General features: G+C 31.6%; 2 long non-coding RNA genes across 2 annotated transcripts; one reads left to right on the plus strand and one right to left on the minus strand.

Annotated features, from left to right (window-relative positions):
* The first annotated feature begins 8,330 nt into the window (after nucleotides 1-8,330).
* Nucleotides 8,331-9,692, plus strand: LOC132735202 (uncharacterized). The gene is made up of 3 exons (XR_009626417.1): nucleotides 8,331-8,450; nucleotides 8,827-9,019; nucleotides 9,324-9,692. It is a non-coding gene; the product is annotated as an uncharacterized LOC132735202 (long non-coding RNA).
* Nucleotides 9,693-11,583: 1,891 nt separating this feature from the next.
* Nucleotides 11,584-12,455, minus strand: LOC132735206 (uncharacterized). Its single transcript, XR_009626418.1, has 3 exons — nucleotides 12,354-12,455; nucleotides 12,043-12,135; nucleotides 11,584-11,695 (listed from the first exon to the last, which is right to left on the minus strand). It is a non-coding gene; the product is annotated as an uncharacterized LOC132735206 (long non-coding RNA).
* Between the last annotated feature and the right edge of the window lie 14,968 nt (nucleotides 12,456-27,423).

Below are 27,423 nucleotides of genomic sequence, written 5' to 3' on the forward strand. Positions count from 1 at the left end.
CTTCTTAACCGAATTGATAAAAACAGATCGTTCACAGTTTATAGCATTGTTTTGTTGCTTTTGAATACCAAACATTTGATTTGAAACATCACATTGCGGAAGCTATTTTTCAGATTAATATTGACCTGTTACTTTATTTATCATAATATCTTAAATAATTTATCTTTTTTTTTCTATTTGTTCATTATTATACCTATATTCTTTGGCAAAGAAATAGAAGTCTATGAAATCGAAATTCAATTTTGCTAGCTACGCTCATAGTACACGCTAAGGGTAATGAAAGTTTTTTGTGGTTTTATTTCAAACTTGCACTCTACACTCTAGCTTAAAGACTAAGACCTCAAGTGCGCCATTGTGCCTTATTTCACGCAAAATGTGGAACCTACAGAAAACCAACCACATTTTGTAGCTGACTTGATAGTTTATTCCACGCGAAAGAATTAAAAGTCCCTGGTGGTTTTCGAATTCATAGCAGTTCAGTGCAATTGAATTGAAGTTAGTTAGTAATTGCTCGGTCTCGGTCGGACACATCTGTCTGAATTGTTCTTTTAACAAATAAGTAGTTGTTTTTTATATAAAGATAGCAGAGAAAAATTATCAATGAAAACAGGGGGTTAATCCGCTTTCTTGTCATATTCTATAAAAATGTTTTATGTATCGCCAATTCATTATCATGGAACACTTAATGCAATAATCTGACCTAAATCGAGACAATGTCGCACGTCGCGCGTATACTTGTGGCAAATTTATCGGTGCAAAGCGTAAAATGCCTTTGCAAAAGGAACACCTACTACACAAGATAATTTGTGTTGTAGTTTTTATCATTAATGACTCGAGTTTGAAATTTTAAAGTTTATTATAGAGACAAATAATACTGTATTGCAAATTTCTTATTAATTTACAGAAAATATATTACGTCTGTTCTCATCAAAGAAATGCAATACGACAAAATCAACTTAGAATGACTGAAAGAAACGCACACCTTACTTGGAAAATTATCGTACCTCAACCATTTATAACATATTTTTTAAGTGCGAAAGGAATAATACTTTATTTCAATAGATGTGTTATTACATTTTCATTATGTGGAATTAATATACAGCCTACAATTAAAATACAACTGGGTCTTATCATATTTTATTTTCAACTGCGTCGTATCATTTCGTACAAACATTATTTTCTTTGAAAATAAACATCTCTTTTAATGATTTTTAGTAAATGATGCCAAATTATATTTTAAAGTTCATGGTAAACTCTGAAACAAGTATACAACTGATTTGAAGGAAAATTTGGAAGAAGCAATATGAACTGCGTCGTATCCATACAATTCATAAAATCCCGCTTTGAGTTGCATGTTCGCTATAACTTTTGCTTTACAAAATAGTTGTGCAAGCAATAAATACCAAATGAAGCGAAATATAGTGAAGCGTGTTAATACATATATCTGGTTTACAGTCATTTCTAAAAAAAAGAGTTATAAACAAAAGCATACCTTCTTCGTTCCAAGATGACGGCGTTTGTTTATATTTTGTAGGATACGACGCAGTTCTGATTCCCAGACACACAAAAGGGGATTAAGAAAAATTAGTAACTACATACCGACAGCATAGCCAATACAAAATAAATACATTTAAAGACATAAAAAGTGATGAAAGTTCGCAGCGCGTTAGATTGTCAAACGCTAAAACACAGAACAGGTATAAAGGCGAAAACGTTTAAAGATGACAATGTTTTTGCATTTTGTGAACGTCGCCTTGCATTGTGGATCTTTGCTCTAATTGTATAACATGGACATGCTTATTTCCGAACTCAAATGCTGACAGTAATTCACACTTAACTACATTTTTTAAAGAAAATTTAAGTCAAATATTTATGACTGGACTTGTTAACGCTTGTGTTACGTTCAGAGCTGCATTACTGGTACTGGTACTGGTACTGCAGTACGTACTGCAGCGATTTTGCAAGTACTTGTACTGATACTGAATTACTCTTACAAAATTTTGCTACTTCTGGTACTGGTACTGCATTACTGTCTTAAAAAGTGGTACTGCTACTGCATTACTATGCAGTACTTTTGATTTTGAAAAAATAGCATCAATTTTTCCCATTAAATAAAGCTGTAAATTACATTTTATTTTTGTGAAAAAAGTAAGTTATCAAATCTATAGATAATTTGCTGCAATATTTATTCAAATGTTAACATAGTAGTCATCATAAAAAAGCACCATAGACTTTAAATAATAATTAAATTGAGATAAACAGACTTAATAACTCTTTACCCTAAAATATCCTTCCTAAAATCTTTTATTACTTTGTATTTACAAATGTACTAGTAAAAGAGCAAAATAATCACTAATGAAATTGCTTCTATTCTAAATAATCCTATTTCAAGTGATATTGTTAGCACCATAAAAAGTTGTTATTTACTTTGGTATAAATTGAACAGAGATGTGAAGGTGTGAAAGGCAACAAAAGACTGTTGTGTTTTAAATGAAAGATGTTGCATTGTATTACAGTTGACTGGTTACTAAACAATAAGATATGACATAAATATATGTTGTAAATATTGTTTGTAAAAAGTATGTTAAGGTTTACGGACCCTGAAACCCACATTTAGAAATGGTTACATACTTGATGATTTCTTGTTAAGCATCCATTTAGACACCCAAATATGAAATTTTATTTAAATCTACTGTTCAAAACATGAGATATGTACATTTGATGTCGGCTATCCCACTTTTCCGAGAAGAACCCCAAAGAGCAAATACCTAGATGCTATAAATCTTGTGTAATTTTTCCAAATTGAGGAATATATTTGAGAAATGTACCTTGTTGTGTTCATATGACCTTAGTTTATATCATGCATTACTTACTGATAACAATTGATCACAAAGAAAAAGAAATGAAATGTATTTTGTGAAAATTTGACCCTGCGGACTCTGGCTTTTTTCCATGTCATGTCCAAATACACATTGTTTGGCCAAATGTTTAATGCTTTCAATATCGTTTCACAATATAAAACCCAAATACAAAGTTTTTATCAGATATAAAGGGGAAAATATTAAAAAAGGAAAAACTTTTACCGTCTAGTTAGTTCAAACCACTACATTTTATGAGTTTGGTATCAAATGTCAAGGGAGACAATTTGCGGTCAAATTTCATTATTTATACTATCTTTGTTTCAAACTATTAAATAATGCTTCAGTTTCTGCTTAGAAACAATACAATACTTGCAATGCAATAAAAATACTTATATCAATAGCAAAGGTACCTTCTGTCAACAATAAAATCGTGTGTTTTCTTCAAAATCTTGTATACATACATGTGGTCGAGAGCTAGAAAATCAAATAGTGACCAAGAACTATTTATCCACACCAAGAACTAAAATGTTCACAAAGATAATACTTACAAAGAAAAATATCCTACTATTTATCATATGTTATGTTTTTTGATGTGTGCTGCAGATACCAAAAAGGAAAAATGTATTATTGTAACATTTTGGTTTTGATTCTGTGACTAAAGTTAAAACTGTAAGTAATCCTAAATTTCAATGAAAACATGTCTATATGGCTTGAGTGAAAATACTTGAAATATACTGCTTTCCTGCAATAGAAAATTGCTGAAACATATCTTCAATACAATATAAAATATGACATGTGGAGATCCAACAGTATATATGAGCCGTGTAATGACAAAACCAACATAATGCGTTTGCGACCAGCATGGATCCAGACCAGCCTGCGCATCCGCGCAGTCTGATCAGGACCCATGCTGTTCGCTTACCAACTCTATTACAAGAAGAGAAACTGATAGCGAACATCATGGATCGTGTAGTCTCCACATCATGGATCTGTAGTCTCCAAGTCTAATACAACAAATGTTGGCATCGAGTTTTGAAGTTTCAGGGCCTTAAAATCACAACGTGGTACAGCGTTCGGTATTGTTTCCACATCAACATCATTCTGAAGACCAATTTCTGAAGTACATTGTATTAGAATAATGTGTGTCCAATCATAAATTATAAGACAATGTAAACATTTGAACTGTTAGAGTACCAAAGGTCTCTTAACCATATTCAGCACAGTTGAGTGAGCAAACATTACATCCTTATTATAAAAACAATACTTTCTGTCCATCTATATCTATTGATCAGTACTATGACCAGACCAGAGGTAGAACTTACAACTTTCTTAGGATTTGAAACTCTACTATAAGTACCCAGTGCACTAAGCTGTTGACGTAGCACTTTTTTTTACTTTTTAACATTACAAGATAAAAGGCTAACCAGACTGATATGTGGCACCTTCTAGCACTTCAGTTGCTCCTTTACATATACACCTCTCTTGTTTCAATGTGAGTCTGCGACGCTTGGACGAAGGAAGACTGGAGCGTTCCATTCGGCGCTTGCGTTCATTCATAAACTTCTTAGAGTACTTTTGTGAGTGGAACCCCGGAGAAAGACCTCCTTCTTCATAAGCCTAACATAGAAAAAATTGTGTAAGCTTCGATAGTTAGATACATTTACCAATCAAGACAATTTGACAAATCTGGTCTAGATTTAGTTGCCATAGTGAACTAAGTTGTTGTAGTAACATGGGTCACCATTGCTCTTCAATGTAATCATTCATAACACTTGAATGATGCCCAAAAGCTTATTATATTAGTATGATAAAAGTTTCCATTCGCCTTTTTAATAATGTAAAAATGTAAGGACTATTATGTAAGTAGCATATAATGCATACATTAATATTCACTTGAAAAAGCAACATAACTCTGCAACATTGTTGTGTTCTAACAACATGAACTGTGAACTGTAAACATAAATCAACATGAACTGTGAACTGTAAACATCAAACGAATAAAAAAACGTGAGAAACAAATATTCCTAGCATAACATTTCTGATAACTTCATTTCCTGAACTGAAAAAGGAATACCATTTTTAACCCTTAGAGCTACAGCAAGTGATTTAGATTTAAATTTTCCATCTAAGTATTTTGCAGGCTTTATAAATTGAAATAAACCATCTAAAAGAATAAATACTGCTATTTTACATCTGTTTTGCTTGTATTTAAAACAAATAAGAAACAAATCACTAACTGCAGCTTAAACCACTTCTGATTTTGTGCTGGATATCAAAATGATACAAACATTCCCATGAAAATAGTTTTAAATTAAATTTGTAAAGTCATCTTGATGAATTTTAGAAAGGTAAATTTTGTGTAAAGGTATTTCATATCAAAATGAGATCAAGCCATAAATAAAACAAAATCAAACTAATCACATGCCACAAGTCAAGTGTAAAACTTCCTGTTTAGTACCTTGCAAATATAAGTTCTTCCTTCATTGATGCCTCTTGTAGCCACAAAACTTTGGAAAACAGAAGCTATTGTCCCCAAACTGATGGTGTATGATTGTCCTCAGATTTTGTTCTAGATCTTCTTTGTTTCCTTGGTTTTTAGCAAAGGCGTATTTGAGACACTTCTGGATGTGGTTAATTACAACTTTACTGAGACGAACTTTCTTGGAGGCTTGCAACTGAAACAGCTGTTTACCAACATTCTTCACAACATGGTTCCTATCAAATCTCTTTTTCATATTAATATTTTGATTAGATTTTAACCGAGCTATAAGTGTATTGTCTCCATCACCTTCAATATACTCTAGTGGTGTTCCTCCTTTGGACAATTCCAATATACCTTGTTCCCCGCTCGCACTCTCCATCGATCTTGCACTTCCTGTATGGTTTTGGACACATCGGTGAAGACGTACTTGTTGACCTGGTTTGTTTTTTTCCACCATTTACATGTTCCACAGGTTCGAGTTTCACAATAGCCTTAAATACATTTTTACCATACTTCGCCTTACTCATAAAAAAGGTAAAATTAAAATAATACAGAAAATTGTTTGAAAGATCATTTCAATTGACACTATTTTACAAAGCAGCTGGACTGCATGTTTTAAACTACATTTACATGTAAACATACATAAAGTGTAAACATACATAAAGGCTAAAGCATGTTCAACTAATTACAAAGTGATCATTATGTAAAGCTAAACTTTAATCAAACTGAGTCTGCAAATTTCATGTAATTTGATTAATGATTAATCCTTCCGAGGGATCACACTTTTTCCAGATTTTTTATAAGGCTGTTTACTAGGGATGGCAATAACCGAATAAATTGCTAACTTCATAACCCTTCAATCGTCCTACTTGTTAACAGATCACAAACTAAAACACCGCTATTATTTTTGTGTAAAATTTACTCTGAAACATTAATTTACAAATTCATTTTTTTCTATTTACATGTAAGACTATCAAAGCCTCGTTTTTGCCAGGCTGTATCAACTGCACAAGACATGCCAGAGCGGGTTTTACAAGGGAACCTTTTCAACAAACTCCTCTCACATGAAGTATTACCCAGCTTATGTCCATGGATAACAAATCTATGTTTTCTGTATTAAAAGAAAAAAAAGAAATGTCAATGTTTCAATATCTTAATTCATTTGTCAAATCATTTACAGTGTATGAAAATAACAATGTTCACATGTGTATTGTACATGCTGGTTTATATAATAATAAAGTGGCCCTAATGGTCATAGCTTTTTTTGACAGAATGAACATTGGTATAAAAAGAAACAGAACAGAAGTGTGACAAATAGCCCTTGCATTTACAGTGCAAATTAAGTTTAAGAAATTTTCAACTATGAAGTTTTTTAGATATTTTTTTCAAGCTTTGTGTACATTGCACTGAAATTCAACTGATGTTCTAGCAATGAATCTATGTTCATATGAGTCCTACCTTCTCTTAACAACTTTCTCCTGCGAAGATTGTGGACTCATTGTATCATCTGCCCAACTTATGTCTTTAGTGTCGCTTGGTATTATCAATTCCCTGAAAAGACAAACAGAAAAGAATGTAAACAACAGTCGAAACCAGACAAAAGACATATGTGTCATCAGTCATGTTTATATTTATAAATTTATACAGTCATGTACAAAGAAGATTTTGAGTGCTCCAGTAGTGTATAGTAAACTATATACAAAGAAAAACATAACATGTACCACTCAACATTTATTTTAGCCAGTAACGTATATATTTTTTAAACTTACTCTTTCATAGGAGATGCCTCTGGAAGAACAGAAACCCCAAGGTCCTTTATAAGAATGTTTTTTGACTTCTCTGCTTCCAAACACTCACACACAGCTATGTCCCTTTAGAAAGAAAGAATTATAAGATACAAGAAAACAAGATATCAATGTTTTTATAGAAGTATAACTTTAACCAGGTATTCTGGAAAATTTCTGATGTGAAGTCCAAATGGGATTTTCAAATGTGAAACACTTCCATACATGTATGTGCATGCACTTCAGTTTTGTCGCCCATTTTCTAATATTCAACGAAATATCACGTTGAACCTATTTATATCATATATGTTTTATGTCAAATCACAAGAATAAGTTTGGTTCGTGCCAGATGTAACTAATATTTGTTCATTTTATTCTTCAAATAACTAATTATTTTAAGAAATGCATTTGAAATATACTTACTCCATTTCTCTCTGAAATGCTTCTTTGCCTGCAGCTTCCATTGACTCAGACGCCACTTTTTCAATGCTTGACCCTGCCCTCCTCTCTATTTTCTTCAGTTTACTATTACTGATAGTGGGTATATTCAAAGCTGCCAGCATGTTGTTGACTTTATTCGGGCCTCCCAATGTGACGATCATGGCTGAAAATACACAGAAACATCTAGTTTCTATTGAAACAATATTTTCATTTCAACCCAATTTAGTTTCTAGGCCAATGAATTTCATTCTTAGCAATTAGATGTTGCGTACGGTATATGCTTTTGGATGAATTAAAAGGCATAAAATACATGAACACTTACATAAAGCATTACATTTTGTAGCAGTATGCCTATGAAATTTCACAGCGGTCTTCTGTGCAACATTTCACTAATACATGTAATATGCATAAACAAGTGGCAAACATTCAATAAAAATTTGATGTTTTACATGGGTATGTTTGTACCATTTTGATATCCAGCACAAAATCAGAAGGGTTTAAGCTGCAGTTAGTGATTTGTTTCTTATTTGTTTTAAATACAAGCAAAACAGATGTAAAATAGCAGTATTTATTCGTTTAGATGGTTTATTTCAATTTATAAAGCCTGCAAAATACTTAGCCTGAAATTTAAATCTAAATCACTTGCTGTAGCTCTAAGGGTTAAACATGGTATTCCTTTTTTAATTCAGGAAATGAAGTTGTCAGAAATGTTATGCTAAGAATATTTGTTTCTCACGTTTTTTTATTCGTTTGATGTTTACAGTTCACAGTTCATGTTGATTTATGTTTACAGTTCACAGTTCATGTTGATTTCTTTGTTTGTGTTGCAGTTACACTGTTGGATATTTTCATACAGTTTCAAGCATATGGTGCCTTCTGCAAGTAAGTACTGTTCATAGTTTTTATTATTTGTTTACATTATACATGTTTTGTCTATAAAGTTAGAACACAACAATGTTGCAGAGTTATGTTGCTTTTTTCAAGTGAATATACATGTATGCATTATATGCTACTTACATAATAGTCCTTACATTTTTACATTATAAAAAGGCGAATGGAAACTTTTATCATACTAATATAATAAGCTTTTGGGCATCATTCAAGTGTTATGAATGATTACATTGAAGAGCAATGGTGACCCATGTTACTACAACAACTTAGTTCACTATGGCAACTAAATCTAGACCAGATTTGTCAAATTGTCTTGATTGGTAAATGTATGTAACTATCGAAGCTTACACAATTTTTTCTATGTTAGGCTAATGAAGAAGGAGGTCTTTCTCCGGGGTTCCACACACAAAAGTACTCTAAGAAGTGTATGAATGAACGCAAGCGCCGAATGGAACGCTCCAGTCTTCCTTCGTCCAAGCGTCGCAGACTCACATTGAAACAAGAGAGGTGTATATGTAAAGGAGCAACTGAAGTGCTAGAAGGTGCCACATATCAGTCAGGTTAGCCTTTTATCTTGTAATGTTAAAAAGTAAAAAAAAAGTGCTACGTCAACAGCTTAGTGCACTGGGTACTTATAGTAGAGTTTCAAATCCTAAGAAAGTTGTAAGTTCTACCACTGGTCTGGTCATAGTACTGATCAATAGATGGACAGAAAGTATTGTTTTTATAATAAGGATGTAATGTTTGCTCACTCAACTGTGCTGAATATGGTTAAGAGACCTTTGGTACTCTAACAGTTCAAATGTTTACATTGTCTTATAATTTATGATTGGACACACATTATTCTAATACAATGTACTTCAGAAATTGGTCTTCAGAATGATGTTGATGTGGAAACAATACCGGAATGATCTTCAAGGATTGAAAATGAAAATATTACATCTTTGATTGTATGTACTGACTTTAAAAGATCCTGCATTATGTCACTTAGACTATACCCCACAATTTTCATAGGTTATTGGCGATAATCGTTGACACGCGTTATACAAACTTATGATCACTTGTTCAAGTACAGGGCAAGGGTTGTAATTTACGATCTTAGTTGAAATTTGAAAGTAAACAAAATCAAAACATTTCTTCTTTTTTTCCCCGAACATTCATATTCGTTTTTTTATGTTCGAATATTCGGTAGTATTTCAAATATTCGTATATAATTCCCGGCCTTACTATTTTTGTATAATGATGCTGTTTTAGCTTTAAAGAAGGTACACTTGTACTGAATTACAATTTTATTCTTATATAACTGTATTTACTTGATCCACATATTCTACAATTTTAACTGTCTGTAGCGTTCATGAATTGAAAGAATACCCTAAGAAAGTATGGTTGTTTTCCAATGTGATTATAAAATGAAGCCGAAAATAAATACAAAAATCTGGAAAAGGGTGACCCCCGAAAGCAATGATAGAATAATATATAATTAAAATATCAAACGCAGTTGACGAGTCTTTTCGTAAGAGATCTGTCACGTCCATGGCACCGATTCAAGGAGTATTCAGACTTCTTCACCATCGACGTGTTAGAATCATTGATCCAAACTCAGTCTTATTGAGACTAATTACGAGTATAAAGATAATGTGAAAAAAGTAACATCTCCCACGCTTCCGTCAAGTTATCTTATCAATATTTATTCAAGCAAAGATGTGAATAATGAACAAATACATAGGTTTATTATTGTAGCGAATTTTCAACACTTTTTAACGACTTTGAAAAAATACTAACGCTTTAAATCCATTTATTCACTTTTAATTTTACAAAACTCCTTTTTTCAGTACTTTCAACACAATTTTAGTAACTCCTTTTAACATCCACTTTCGCAATAACTTTTAAAAACTCTTTTAAACAACAACGGTTTTGAACACAATACATGTAACATCAATATTTAGTAGACAGAAATTTGCGCTAAAAGAATAATTACAAAAAAAAGCATGATAATCTTGAACATTTGTGAACATGTGAATATTTACCGCCAAAAATAAATGAGGAGCAAGAAGGAGTTTAAGTGTCATAAATAATACAAAAATCGCAGAAATAAACATAAACGCAATAAAAGAACGTGAAATATGAAAGCTTATAGTAAAAGTTACATGAAATAAACATGTTAGATTCGCGCCAAAAGTAAGGAAGGAGATTTACTGAATTTAACATTCGAAAATCGCTAGAAATAGTGATGTTTTTGAAAAAAAAATGATTAGGTACTTTACTTCAGTATTTGTTATATTTTCCTGGTCTTTCAGGATCATTGAATTATGCACTTTTAAGTGTTGGAAATTGAGTACCACTCAAACCGGTGCTTAATGGCCTGCGGATTGATGCACATTTTCATTATCCTGCAAACTCGATCAAACAGAGTCTGCAATTTTCATGTAATTTTGTTGTGATTAATGCTTCCGACATATCACACTTTTTCAGATATTTTAACTTCACAACAGCTCAGTGAGCTGTAGAAATTGCCCCGTACTTTACTTTAGTGTTGTTATATTTTTCAGTGATTCCAGCACTAATAAGTGTTACAAATTAAGTACCGTTCAAGCCGGTGCTAGGGGACGTGAGGGATTTTGAATATTTTTCTTATTCCTCATTCAATCCGTGTCTGCTTTTTTCATGTAATTCTGTTGTCATTAATGCTTCCGAGGACCATATTTTTCCAGATTTTTATTATTTACTTTTGGCTTTCAGTTTGATATTTTGGAGCCTTTTCACTAAAACCTTTATACCGTTACACCCCAAATGTTCTTATCATCAAATGTCATTGTATAAAATAAAGCACTAAGTTACTCCATCTCTGGAATACTAGTAATCACGATTATTGCGTTATTGGTCATACAATGTAGTTGTATCATCGCTTTAGTAGTAGTTGTCAATGAACTGGAAAAGATTTATTAATTCACATGAACGTAACCAGAGCTGCATCAGTACTAAGGGTGTAATACTTAAGTACCAGTACCAGTACTTGGCAAATTATGCAGTACCATTACCAGTACTAAATTTTAGCTCGGTACTGCAGTACCAGTACTTTTTTCCGTGAAGTAATTAAGTACCAGTACCATTACTTTTATCAAAAATCAACTGCACAAGACATGCCAAAGCGGGTTTTACAAGGGAACCTTTTCAACAAACTCTTCTTACATGAAGTATTACCCAGCTTATGTCCATGGATAACAAATCTATGTTTTCTGTATTAAAAGAAAAAAAGAAATGGCAATGTTTCAATAGCTTAATTTATTTCTCAAAACATTTACAGTGTATGAAAAGAACAATGTTCACATGTATATTGTACATGCTGGTTTATATAATAATAAAGTGGCCCTAATGGTCATAGCTTTTTCTTGACAGAATGAACACTGGTATAAAAAGAAACAGAACAGAAGTGTGACAAATAGCCCATGCATTTACAGTGCAAATTAAGTTTAAGAAATTTTCAACTATGAAGTTTTTTAGATATTTTTTTCAAGCTTTGTGTACATTGCACTGAAATTCAACTGATGTTCTAGCAATGAATCTATGTTCATATGAGTCCTACCTTCTCTTAACAACTTTCTCCTGCGAAGATTGTGGACTCATTGTATCATCTGCCCAACTTATGTCTTTAGTGTCGCTTGGTATTATCAATTCCCTGAATAGACAAAAAGAAAATAATGTAAACAACAGTCGAAACCAGACAAAAGACATATGTGTCATCAGTCATGTTTATATTTATAAATTTATACAGTCATGTACAAAGAAGATTTTGAGTGCTCCAGTAGTGTATAGTAAACTATATACAAAGAAAAACATAACATGTACCACTCAACATTTATTTTAGCCAGTAACGTATATATTTTTTAAACTTACTCTTTCATAGGAGAAGCCTCTGGAAGAACAGAAACCCCAAGGTCCTTTATAAGAATGTTTGTTGACTTCTCTGCTTCCAAACACTCACACACAGCTATGTCCCTTTAGAAAGAAAGAATTATAAGATACAAGAAAACAAGATATCAATGTTTTTATAGAAGTATAACTTTAACAAGGTATTCTGGAAAATTTCTGATGTGAAGTCCAAATGGGATTTTCAAATGTGAAACACTTCCATACATGTATGTTCATGCACTTCAGTTTTGTCGCCCATTTTCAAATATTCAACGAAATATCACGTTGAACTGATTTATATATGATAGGTTATATAATTGGGCTGAGAAATTTGATAAAATAGATGAATCCCAAGCCGGATTTCGAGCCGGTTACTCTACAATTGATAATATTTTATATTACAAAGTATGGTACAGAAATATATTAGTAAACCAGGCGGACGATTTTATGTTCTTTATGTAGATTTTAAAAAAAGCATTTGATGGACTTAAACATTTTAATTATTCAATACTATAAAACAGATGTGGCGTTAGGGGGAATTTATTTCGTGTTCTTTTATCAATGTACTCAAAACTACGTGGATGTGTACAAGTAGGGGGCGTGGACGGTAACTTGCACTTTCCAGTACCGTCCATGAACAGGCTCAATCAAACCGAGCCTGCAACATTTTCAATTTTGCCGTGTTGGGCTTTCTTTAGGGATTCTGTATTTATCTATTTTATGATCACATCCGTGTTATTTGTGCCGTGTGGCGGCTGTAAAAAGTCTCCCCGTACATTTAATCAATGATGTTATATTTTCGATCCTTGAAGATCGTTCAGCACGACATTATTGTTGTGCTTGTAGTATTTTTAGTTTCAACTTTTCGGCATTTTCTAGTTGGGTGGTTCCAATATTCCTACTTGAATAATGTTGAATCACCTTAGGGTATGTTGCCTGCTTTTTAAATTTGTCTTTTGACGTCTTATCTGTGATACGCAGGCTTCATAACCTCTGATCCCCTTTCAAAATTTCATTTTATTTAGTTCCGCCAATTGTTTTCTCGTTTAGGGCACACGCTTTATATTACTTGGGGACCATACGCCGCTTTTCATGGAATGGCACGGAAGTGTCACATTGAAGGTTCCATGATAACCGCCGTATGAACACGTCTGCGGATGTTTCTAAATTCAAAATTTTACTATTTCATGTTTAAATGTTGAATTCTGCTTAAGCCGGTGCTAGGGGGCGTGGACGGTAACTTGCACTTTCCAGTACCGTCCATGAACAGGCTCAATCAAACCGAACCTGCAACATTTTCAATTTTGCCGTGTTGGGCTTTCTTTAGGGATTCTGTATTTATCTATTTTTTTAGTACTACCAAAACTACAGACTATTTTAAATGTAACATAGGTACAAGACAAGGGGACGTAACAAGTACGATTATGTTTAACCTGTATATAAATGAGTTATCTCCCTTTCTGCGTAATAAGGGACATCGCGGTATATTCATTACGGATCAAATTCCCGATTTTATATGCATTCTTTTCGCTGATGATGTTGCAAATTGCGCCGATACTGCGATCGAACTTCAGTCTCAATTAAATTCAATTTCGGAGTTTTGTAATAATACCGGTATGTCTATAAATGAGAATACAACTGAAATTATTGTATTTTGAAATGGTGGACCGCTCAGATCATATGAAAAATGGTTTAACAACGGTAATTCAGTAAATGTCACACCAATGTACAAATATATGGGTCTTTTATTTACACCTAAATTATCTTGGACAAAAAGCAAAAACTAAATTTGCTGCACAAGCTAGGAAATCTATTAATGCTATTAAATCATATCAAAGAAATTTTGGAAAGTTTTTACACTCTGATTATTTTTAATTATTAGACTCTATGGTAAAAGCCTATATTTACCTATGGTGAGGTGAAATCTCCGAAATTCTTGAACAAGTTCAAATACAATATTGTAAAGATTTTCTAGGTGTAAATTATTCTGTTAATGATAATGTTGCACTGGGAGAATGTGGAAGGATGCCTTTATGTATTGATAATCATGTTAAAAGTGTCAAATATTGGTGTAAACTTCTTTGTATGCCGGAACATAGATATCCTAGAAATTGTTATTTGATGTTAACTAGACAAGATAATGTTGGAAAGAAAAAATCGGCTACTTCAGTAAAAAACTTATTGTATACTTATGGGTTTGGCTTTGTATGGCTAAGTCAAGAAATTGGGGATATCAATCTATTTATTTGTCAATTTAAACAAAGAATTATTGATTGTAAAACACAAAATTTGATGGAAGAAATTCAGAATTCACCCCGATGTGACACCTATAAATTTTTAAAATCTATGTTAAATCCTTAAAAGTATTTATCTATTGATATGCCATTTTATGTAAAAAGATCATTATCGAGATTTAGATGTTCTAGTCATAAATTATATATAGAAACTGGACGACATTTGGGTATACCAAGATATGAGCGAATTTGCCAACACTGTTTGCAAACTTATAACAATTCGTTCATCGAAGATGAATTTCATGTATTTTTTATTTGTAATAAATTTTCCCAACAAAGACAACGTTATATATCTCCATGGTACAGGCATGATTATACATTCCATAATTTTTGTAATTTGATGAAAACTAAAAATGAACAAAACATAAAGAATACTGCTTTTTTGTTCATGAAATTATGAAAATTGTTGATAATTAATATCAATAGGAAAGCATGTCATATATAACAATGTATATTGTAGACACAGATAAATATGTATTTCTGTTTTGATTATATTGTGTATTTTGGGCCGGAGGCCTTTATCTACAAAATAAAATGTCGTTGTTGTTGTTGTTGTCATCTTGAACTCAATTTTAAATATTTTAATGTTGCAAATCCAAAAAATCAGTATTCAGTTTTTAAGCAGAACTCAGAAGAAATGTTCAGAAATCTGGAACCCAAAGTGCGTTGTAGCATATGAACGCTCTTCGGGGTCAATATATCCTTTACATTTATTTGCTCGGACCCAAAAGTGCGTTTTACCCCAAAGTACTGTGTTACTGTAAACCTAAATAACCTCTGCAAAACTTATTGTCAAATATATTGAATGAATAAAATTATTTCTCATGAAAACAAATTAAAATTATTTTAAGGGGGGGATGCGTTATGTAAATATCAATAATTGAAGGCTCCTCGTTAAAACCAACAACTGCCAAAACGTTTATGGAAATGGCATGCATTTACCTTTACAATGTCTCAGTGTCCATTTCCCTCTATGGTAAAACACCATTTGTTGTTTTGAAAACCATGACTTTCTACTGTTGTAGCTACGAAATTGAGGCAGTTCCTCTTGTGTGTCATTCTTTTGTGACTGTTGCACGGTTACGTTGATTAAATTTCCTATTCTAAAATGAGCCCTGGTTGAAAAAAATTGTTGTAAAAATGTATCTGCCGTTAAATACATCTATATAGTTAACACATGAAAATGAAAAAAAAAATTAAAAAACCTTAAAACGTGAATATGAATGTTTAATTTTTCATAAACATTTTTTATTTAATACGATACTAAAACAGTCGCTTCGTAAAATCAATGGCAGATAAACACAATCAAAGATATAAAAAAGTCAAACCCCAATTGAAAATTAAATGAATAACTGGATCAACCCAGGAAGGCATCTGATTCTATCCTGACCATTTCTTCGACTGATTTGTATGTTCTAAGTTAAGTATGTCTTGATACAACTGGCAATCACAATTATTCTATGAACATAAATCAGTTGACCATATTTAAAGTGAATATCACTATTGACGTCAAAGAAAATTACATGTCCTGCGAATATTCAGGGCAATCTTTGCAAGATCATACATAAGGTAAAAAGTCAGACAAAATATAAAACAGCTTGTATGGGTTAGTGTCACAAATGTTCATATTATAAGAATTGGTAAAACTGGCAAAATATATGTCATTATGTGCAAATTCTAAGTAAGCAGATATGATGAAATGATAAAAAGAATTTGTTCGGAACATATCTTCTAGGCCCTACATGCATATATAGATCTAAGAATTTTAATGTACGTGAAACACAAATTTGACAGCATGTATTCAAGTTTAGCGTTTATCACAAATTGTTCTCTCGGTTTAAGTCAATGTTTGTAAAGAGAAAACAAATCTACAAAAACTGAGGGATACTAATATATAACTTGGCTCATATTTTTATGCATTAAAAAACTTGATAACCGCCGTATGAACACATCTGCGGATGATTCTAAACTCAAAATTTCACCATTTTCGTGTTAAATGTTGAATTCTGCTTAAGCCGGTGCTGGAGGGGGTGTGGATAGTAACTTACACTTTCCAGTACCGTCCATAAACAGGCTCAATCAAACCGAGCCTGCAATATTTTTAATTTTGTTGTGTTAGACTTTCTTTGGGGATTCTGTTTGTCTTTATTTTTGTTGGTATTATTTGACAGACTATTGTCTAGATGTTGGTTTATACAGAATTTATTTTAGTTCGATTGCGTTGAAAGCTATAAGCTTATAGACACACTTTCTAATCCGTTCCAGGAACCAACCAGTACAGAGCAATGAGTGTAAATTTTCTCGATCAAGAAACAAAGGTTTAAATCCATGCGGCTAGCGATCATGAAATTACTAGTCCGACGCGTTATCCACACTGCCATGCCGTTACTTCTAGCTCTATGAACATGACTCGATGTTTTGTGTTGATTATAAACCATTTATTTGATCAAAGAAAACACTAAACGTTTTTCGTAAATCACATTTAAGAGCGTGTCAAAAGAACTCTGCGCAAATGTTCAGCGTAAGAAGGCCTAAATTTTGTGCACACGGCTCTAATTCATGTTGACAAAGCCAATGTCACATGCAGAGATCAAAGGCCACTAAAACACCAAAAATGAAAATGCTTATATTGACCATATACTTAACATGAATTTAAGGATAACAACGAAATAGGGATTTATGAGGTTTCTGCATATTTGCTGACTGGTTTACCAATATTTATACTTCGAAAAAGCCACTGATCTGTTTACACAGAAGAATATTTATCTGCAACACAGTTTTTGAGCAGTTGAACTAGCAAGAATAAATAACGGCGGAGCTAGAATTTAACAGCTTAACACTGGAAATGTTTAGTATTCATTATCATTAGCATTTGTAAGAGGGCATGTTATATAAAAATAATAATCTTGTTCAGAAGAAGTTCGGATAAAAGAAATGAAATATTCAACATGAAGTGCTGAAGTGCTATGTTACTACCAAAATATGAACCTCGATTTTGTCATATAGACTTTTATTTTTTTTTTTCTTCAGACTTGTTAAAAATGATCATCTCAAATGCACAGAAACCCTTTACAAACAGTGATAAAATAAGACAGCTTAAAAAGGTCCTGTATGTTATACTTGCCGCCTCCGTGGTCGATGGGTTAAAGTCGATGACTTCTTATCCAGTTACCTCTCTGGCGAAGGTTCGATCACCGGGAGATGCTTTGGTAGTTTAGCGCGGAGGAAGGTAGTCTAGTACTGGTGTAAATCTGCAGGAACGATGGTTTGGAAACTACTCGCTTATATGACTGAAATACTGTTGGGAAAAGGCGTAAAATGGAACAAACAAACAATGTTATACTAAAGGTTGTTTTCCACACTTAAGTGAAATTTTATTTATGTATATAATTATGCTGATAAAACAATTTTCAGGCATCTAAGAATACATTTGCTCATTATATGTAATCATTAGAATATATGCATTAATTTCTATTTGAAAATTGACTAAATTTTTATATAAAATAAATTTCTTATTACCTCCCTTTATTTACATGAAGTGTTAAAATTCGGTTATATCTCTTTAAATAATGCTTGTCAGAACTTACAATATTGAAAAATCTTAATTTAAGCATCAAATTTATGATATACAACCATAAAAATTGTGTTACAGTATCTTTAAATTGAGGTGTGCAATTATATAGTTATTGATAAATTAAAACCTTTTTGCAAGGTGAAGTTCGCATTCGTTTAGGTTTGCCACCTAACCATCTCAATTCGTCACATTGGCGCAAAAAGTACTGTAACTGACATTTTTGAAATTTTACAGGAGACATAAAATACTGATTTGTTCATTTGAGTTCATTTGAACCCTTTTAATTCCAGACAATAATGTTAAAATATCATTAAAAAGTATTATTAAATTGGTTTTAAACATTACAAGTATTCATTTATGTATAAAAATGTAATTAGACATTCTTCTACACTTACATGACTTCTTGCACTGTGATTTTAAACGCAAAAAGTGATGTAAGTGCACTTTCCATAGTGTTTGCACTAACTCTAATGTTAAGTATCGAACTTTCTGCATTGCATAAACATTTTAGATTTCAAAGTAAATGAGGGCATTAATCACAACAAATTACATGAAAACTGCAGACACGTTTGATTTAGTCGGTACATGAGCAATAATGAAAAGTGCAACATCCCTCACGCCCCCTAGCAACGACTTAAGCTTTACTCAATTTTCAACACTTAAAAAGGCTGGAACCAATGATTACAGAGGATCAGAAAAAAACATAACAACACTGAAGTGAAGTATGTGATGATTTATTAACCATGCTTTTTACTGTTGTCATTTTCTAATGGTACAGTTTATTTATGTATGTGTTATAAAAAGGGGCATTTGGAGATGTATCATAATATCTATGTCTCAATAATATCCAACCATTACAGGGACATAGACGTTGAGATTTTCGATAAAACCACTAGGAATCCTGAACTTTTCTGAACATTTTGGTTGGATGTAGTCGAGATTTTGGATGAACCTGCTAAGAATCCTTAACTTTTCTTGTCCAACATATCCAACTGAGATCCTTTTATATTATCTCTCATGAACAGACTTCAATTTTCATATATAATTTTGCATTCATTGCTTCTTCTTTTCAAAATTTTGATATATTGAATTCAAATTGTCTTATTTCCTGCCACCAATCTTTAAACATTATACACCATATCACTATCATGGTTTAATAGCTTTGATTTTATATACAAATAATGTGGTTTGGGTCTATGTGCAATTTGTACAATTGTTGAAAATTGAGATTTTCTGTTAAGCAAAGTGTTTTACCTGTACTACATAGAGAATGAACTCAGTAATTCTTATTTTTGATATGACCCAATTCTATATGTATTAATGTATGGGGGTTGTAGATGCACAACATTAGACGTAACATACTAGCAATTATGGTTTTCACCAATATATTATTGAAACAGGTTACATGCCTTTGTCTGCCATATTTTTATAGAAATTAAAATAGAAAAGATAAACCAATGTTAGCAACTGTTTCATTCCAGGACTATAAACAGTGAAATTGCAGTTACATTTGTATAATACAGTTGTCCTTATATAATGCAATAAGAACGTTTTTTTCTTTATTTTCATAATAAATAATTGAGAAAACAATTGGAAAAAATATATTACTTAGATCTGTCATCAATAGACATGATATTAATGTATCGTTTAATTTTTTCTAATGATCAGTACACATTTTAGAAAATCGATAATTTTGACTAAATAATTGAATGTCTAGAAATTATGAAAATTCAACCAAAACATATGCTTCATGGCAATGATAACAAAACATTTGTTATTAAAAATCATGCAATTGGCATTTGTTTCAAACAGGTCACATTTATGAAAATACCATCTTTTTACTGATAGCATTTTAAAAAATATGGAACAGAATTAGAGACAATTAGTTGATACTTAATGTATGTAATTATCAATATATATGTGTATCATCAATATTTTTTCATCTTAAATTTGCTTTCTGACAGCTGCAATATTACTTGAATCATTTAAAAATACCAACAAAATTTGAATACTGAAAAATTCCTAGCTATATTGTTTTGTTGTCAAATTAAAATAAAACATTTTCTTTGAATGTTAATTTCCTAAAGTAGATTTATACATAAAATTTGTATTTTAGAAACAATTTTGCTTTTTAATAGTACAGTAGTGAAATATTTTAATGCAGTTATAATACTTATTTTGCATCAAATTAGTTTCAACTTATCTGTAAAAACATTGGCACAAAAACTCATGTAAGTGTACTTACTGTAGTTTTTGCACCAACAAATTCTGAAGCTACACTTACGCTTTTTTTATTTTTATGCCAAAAAAGTCATTTTTATCAAAATTTAGCTTCTAAACCTCAGAGAATGGTGTAAGTTTGTATTTCTAACCAAATATTGACAAAAAGTGATTTTCTCAAAAAATGTCAGTTACATGACTTTTTGCTCCAATGTGACAAATTATGTATGTATCATTTTAAATCCTTACATGTTAGCATTTTACTTTCAGGTTTTACGCAATACCAAGGCAGCGTAATGTTCGGAAAAAATGCTATTGTCTGCAATGCTATTGTCAGAAGCAGATTTAAATTATCGGAATATATATATGTTACTATTTGCAGACGCTATGGTGGTTTTTTCTACTAATGCACAAATCCACCGAGCGCAGTTACATAGTTTATAAGTATATTCTACTAAATCGAGCCTGAAAATAAATGTTAAGAAACCAAATGTATATAGAAAACGAAAAACAAAAATTGGTAATAATTTGTTCATTAATGGTGAAAAAATAGAAGTTGTACAAACATTTTGTAGACTTGGAGTTAATTTTAAGTATAATTTGCCTATGACGGATGCAATGAAATCTTTATCAGAGCATGCATGAAAAGCTGTAAACAGCCTGTAATCAATCTTCTCAAGAATAAACTTTGATGTTAAAACTAAACTGTTGCTCTTTGGCAGGACGGTAAAACCAATAATACTATATTGTGCTGAAGTTTTTGGTATTAACAATACAAATGTTCTAGATAGAATTCCAAAAGATTCTAGGTGTTAAAATGTCTACACCGAATATGTCTGTACTCGGAGAATTGGGAAGATATCCGATATTTATCTTATGTAAAGAGAGAGTTTTGAATTGTTGGATGCAAATAAACTAAAAGTTCGCTTATTTATAACATTTTCAACTGCAATATCAAGAAACAAACGATCAAAATTGCATATTTTGGGCAAAACATGTTAAATTTGTTCTTGATTCTCTAAGGTATGGCTATATTTGTTACAATTTTGACGATGATATTTTTATGAGTATCTTAAAGTGCAGATTAAGAGATCGGTTTAAGCAAGAATGGAGTGAATCTATTCGAAGTATGTCTAAACTTGATTAAAATGCATGGCGGGTGGCGATATGATTGTTTTTAACGACTTGCAAGGGAATATGAAAATGTGTAAATAATATATTTTTTCATCAAGAACTGTATTTTTAAGCTAATTTTAAGCAGATAGCTTTATTATACGTTTTTTATGATTTTAATTACCGATTTATAACTAATCAGTATGTTACGAGAAATCATTCAGTTTTGAACACTTTCAGGGTTATAATTTTTATTTACATTGGCTATATTTTATAATAGGCACTATCATGTTACAATTACTGTTTATTGGAGGAAAAGGTGATGGTAACTGCGGTCTTTATAGTGAATCGCAACTAATTGTTTATCGATATACTGTCAAATTATTATTAGAATCGTGCGAAACAAACTTCCATAAATTAAGACAAATGGCTCGACTTACTTATTCTTTGTTCTAGGGAAACTCGTCTTGATAGTTCAGTTTCCGATATAGCTTAGAAAAGATAATAATTGTTTTTGTAGAAAAGATGTTTTGTGTCCTTCTGGTAATTTAATAGCATATACGTATTTAAAAAAATGTCTCTAGGTCGAACTTAAACACAATAACGACAACATTTTACATTTTAACATTTTAAGGCAGCCTAATTGTCCTACTTCTTTTTGGTAGGAACTAAGTTATAGCGTCAGTTAAAGAATAAATATTGTAGGTGAAGACAACGAGGACCAGCTTAATAGAAATTATTCAATTTTAAAGTTATTGTTCGGATTAATGACTTGAAAAAATAATTGAAAAACAAATTCGTGTTACGGTATTTTTTGAACTTTTCTTTATCCAATCGCAGTTTCTTCTTCGATAAACATATAATTATAATTCGGGTATTTCATGCACATAAAGCAACATAAGTAACTATTTAAGAATTAAATTTTTAAGTTTAAGAGAGACTTTAAAATCATACAAGCGCAGAGTTTGGAACTACAAAAGAGGGGATTTGTCAAACTTAAAATTTAATTCTTAATTTTGGTTCGACTTTTATTTGTCAGGTTCTGTAAATGATGCTTGCAAGATTTTCATGAATTACCAAAAACAATGCATACCAACTAAGTATGTAAATATCCGTCAACGTGATCTTGGTTTCGACTAGAAAAAAAGTGTTAGAACGTATGATTGGAGCCGTTCAATCTTTTCAAACACTTTCACAAGAAAGTAAATAATCTGAAAAAAAAAAGAATTATTTTATAGCAACTTTCATTTTTCTTAAGAGGAGTGCCAGTTAAGATTATTCTAAATTTTATAAGAAACTGGTAAAATAATAAAAAAGTAATAATAACAAACGTAATTGTAATGACATTACAATTTTATTTTCTCAAGTTAAGACACAGAAATATGTTATTGCACTAGTAAAGAAAATGCTGACTGTTTAAATGAATATTTCATCTCAGTTTCTACAGTTAATACACCAAATACCCAATTACGTATTCCTTTCTTCGAACAGAGAATACATATCCCAATTTCACTATCCAGTCACAAGAGGTTGACGATATTCTTGCAAAATTAAACTGAGCATAAAGCAACATGGGTCTGACAAAATAAGCCATTGAAATTTAAAGGAAACGCGAAATAGTATTTGCTATCCTCTTGGTGTTTTTTGATAGATAATTTGTATTGTGTGACATATCAATGATAGGGTGAAGCATTCGGGTTAACTTTTCAAACTGAAACAATATGGTAAAGATAATGAACTTCTTACATGGATGTAATCATCGAAAACAATCTCTTTTTGTTCGTTCTGAAGTGTTAAATATAGCAGCGGTTTTATACGGAAAATACCGATGAAAGGCGAAACGTGGAAAAATTGCGTTGATCTCGATAACAGCTAGAGTTTCCAATAGAACACGGCTTTTCTGATGTACAACATGTCACGGAGCTTTAAGGGATGAGAATAAACGTCTAACTGACATGATAATGCCATGTTTGAATATCATATTCTTTTTATCATTATCTAATTTTATCTACAACGTGCCAATGAGCCAGTCTATAGTCGATCGTTCTAAAACTTAACCGTTGAAAAAGGTTACGACTGATGTAATGTCACTTACTTCATTTACTTCGCCTCTGTTGAAGTTCGGCTTTAATTTAAAATTTTAAAATGATGCGCCGTATGTTAGCATTTAGTCTTCGTTCAGGGGGCAGAAGAGAACCAGGACAACATTGATCAATATCACTGGTCGAATCAATAAATTACAAGTCACAAAGCTTAAACCACGCCCATTATCAGAGAGGTGGTTCTTCCGCAACCGTAAACTCGTTACGCTACGGACAGTAAGGGGAGATCACTGCAGAACAGTTCGTCCTCAAAATCATTCGAACATTATGCAATTCGTAACAATATTTAAATGGATATATTCTCGGCACACATTGTCTTGCATTCATTTTAAGTAAACCAATCATTTCAATTCTACTTGTTATCCAATTTGTTTATCTTCGATCAGACGTTTCAATCTTTGTGGCAACAGAAAAACATTTAAGTATTTCAGACATGCCATTACTTTGTGAATTTATGCATTAGGTGAATTCTACTTTTTCACAAAAATATGCAACTTTATTATTAAACAACAAGCATATACCAAGAACATGGAGAAAAAATGATTTGTGCTTCGGATATTCAACTGTAATACAGAGAGATTTTCAATGCTGATTGACTGTTCACATCATTTGGTTGGCGACATCTTTGATGTGCAGCATCATCATTCAACTTGTATATTTTGTTATGTATGCAACATATTACATGTATATAATTTATATCTGACCAGTTGGTTTTTCCAATATTATCATTGTTCTATTTTTAGAACATAAACTACATGTATGTACTAGAACTTTCTTAACTGTTGTAGAAAACTCATGCATTATATTTAGATAGAAACTTCCGGAATGATCTTTATTGTTGAAGTTGCTAGATTATGATTTCTGTAGAAAATGGAAGACTATTCTAGAAACTTCTTAGCTTAATATATATAGGAGACATTTATCTTTCGTATTACCTTTTAAGTCATCAGTGATCTTTTAAGTCATCAGTTACCTTTTAAGAAATCAATATATTTGGAGTATTATTCAACTTGGATATAAAGTGATTTATTGGAGCTCGGATTATTTTTAAAATAGTTCAAATTATTCTTGTGGATTTTATTGTGGGAATTTATTCTAAAGTGTTCTTGGATTTCACTTGAATTTAACTGTGCTATTCAAAAAGGGATCATTCCAGGATCAGATAAGACATTTGAAATTTTATATTTTTATTTGGACTCCAGGTAATTGTAAACATAATTTGTTATTTTATTTTTCTTTAAAAATTTTCTGTAATAAAATTGTTATTGTTACAAGTTTGTTGCTGGCTTTTCTTTCTCGTTACGCCTGGCTCGTAACAATTTTGTAAGATGGTCAAACATAATCCACAAAGCATCAGACACCGACCTTTATTTTGCATAATCACTGAGAAATGGAAATAAGCAAACGCTAACAGTAATTACGCCATACCAGCAATAAATCATGTCACACTTTAACAAAATCCACCGTGTAATTTAAGGTGTACAAAAGGAAGTAGGGAAGAAGAATAGTCGATTTTAAATCGCTTCTACTTAAAATTTATACAAAAAAGAACTAAACGGTATATAGTTTGTAAAGACCATGAAGAAAGGTAGCTTATACATAAAGGTATATGACATTAACATTTTAATATTCCAAAACTGTACGATGAATGTCTTGTGCAAGTTAGATAGTTATCACTCAATGATAGAATTAGTCACTACGAAAGTTTGAAAGAAATAATGAAAAATAGAATACAGCTTCATGCAAAGTTAAGATATCATGAAGCTAGATGGAATCAAGCATAATGCAAGTTTAAATATCATAGCAAGATCGAATCAAGCATATTTTAAGTTCCAATGTCTTAAAGCAAGATTGAATCAAGCCTAATGCAAGTTCCAATGTCATAAAGAAAAATAGAATAAATGCATTAATTCTGTTCCATAGATATCTTTAGATTTCGTGTATAATCACAAATATTTAGGAATAACTACGCCTTGCGACTTGAAATGGCGTCCTTTATGTTTGAAAATGTGTATTTGATGCAATACAATGTGTCAATGTAATATGATCATGATCTCTCTATGGTCCTATATAATTTACACATATCAAATGAATTGATGTTTATTATACTGGCATATACTGTAAACTTCCTTAATAAAAAGCAAATAATAAAGGCGGACGTCTCAATACCTATGTTTGAATAAAATCCAAAATGCCCATTTTGTTCTACTTAAAAGCTCATTTCAACAAAAGAATATAACGAACAATAGAGAAATACGAATCTCTCAAGAAATATCAAAACTGCCAAAAATGTAATAGCCTGTTCATAGATGGAATTGTAAAATGCAAATTTAAGTTCACGGCCTAGCTCAAGCAGAATTCAACATAATAACATGAAAAAAGCGAAACATTAAATTGAAAATATACATAGATGTGTTCATACGGCGGTTATCATGGAACCTTCTATAAGACATTTTTGTGCCATTTAAGAAAAAGCGGCGTATGGTATCCAGGGAAAAGAGTGCGTGTGTCCTAAACTAGAAAATAAAGGGACCAAAAAATGGAATTTTGAAAGGAGAGGAGATGTAGAAAAGACAAATTTAAAAAGCATTTAACATATTCTAAGGTTGATTTAATATTATTCGAGAAAGAACCATTATTATGAGTACATAACTCTACAATACAACACTCAAAAGAAACAATTAAAAGTGCAAATGTCGAACTTCATGGATCAAAAATATAACATAGCTCGATTTAACTGATCCCGTTCAAGCTGTTTTAACCAAACGGAGATAGCTAGCAATACCAACTGTCACTAAAATTCCTAGAATACGATGACCAGATATAAGCAGCTCAAACTTATTTTTGAATGTGAAATAAATAACAAAAATATCAAAATATTTAAAAAACACAATATTTGTAAACTGACATTCTTATTGCTCGGGATATTATCCAACAAAAACAAATTCGAAATAATAACTGGATAGCAAGAAATATGGAATACTTCTAACATCAGGAGAGGAAGTATTTCATTTTATGTAAAAGAATGGTATTAAATGATATAAGATGTTAAGATTATTTACTGGGGCGTCAACGGAAGGGGAACCACCAGAAACAATTCAAAATAGGAAATTATAGAAGGTATTCACTTATTAACCATAAACTTCCTCACTTTAAAAATGCGCAACATCTGCAAGTTAAATGATCATAAACTTTTGAGAAACCGACCGACCACAAACAGACAGTAGAAAAGCAATTTGGCCAGGGAAAGAGAGGGGCATAAGTAAATTGATATCATTTTGTTCAAACTTGATCATTTCTTCCTGCGAAAAACATTATTTAAGATTCAGTGAAAACACGCTTCAGAGAGAATGGGGCAATGCGGAAAAAATACTTAAGTGTTAAAACACTATTTAAAAATACATACTATTTTGTTCCGAAACATATTATTCTGTTCACGTACAGGAGTGATGTGTCTAAAAATAAAGACATTCCATGTTAAAACGTTCTCCGTTACTGTATGTCAAGTATTTCGTTCTATAGTTTGATACAAATTTTGACAAGAGTATAACTTTTAAACTCTAAATAATTAGTGATATCGCTTTAAAACTTCACACAAGTATATGAATACAGATTTAAACATATGAATATCTAGATCAAGTTTTGTTTTGCATTCGGACGAGCGACGTCTGACAGAGTTATGACCCTTGGACTTAAAACATTTCAAATAATATGCAGTTTTCGTTCATTTTATTTGCAAATGTTGCGCATAT

The sequence above is a fragment of the Ruditapes philippinarum genome, unplaced genomic scaffold (assembly GCF_026571515.1).
Source record: "Ruditapes philippinarum isolate M1 unplaced genomic scaffold, ASM2657151v2 ctg7950_1_1_1_1, whole genome shotgun sequence".
In the NCBI taxonomy this organism is placed as follows: domain Eukaryota; kingdom Metazoa; phylum Mollusca; class Bivalvia; order Venerida; family Veneridae; genus Ruditapes; species Ruditapes philippinarum.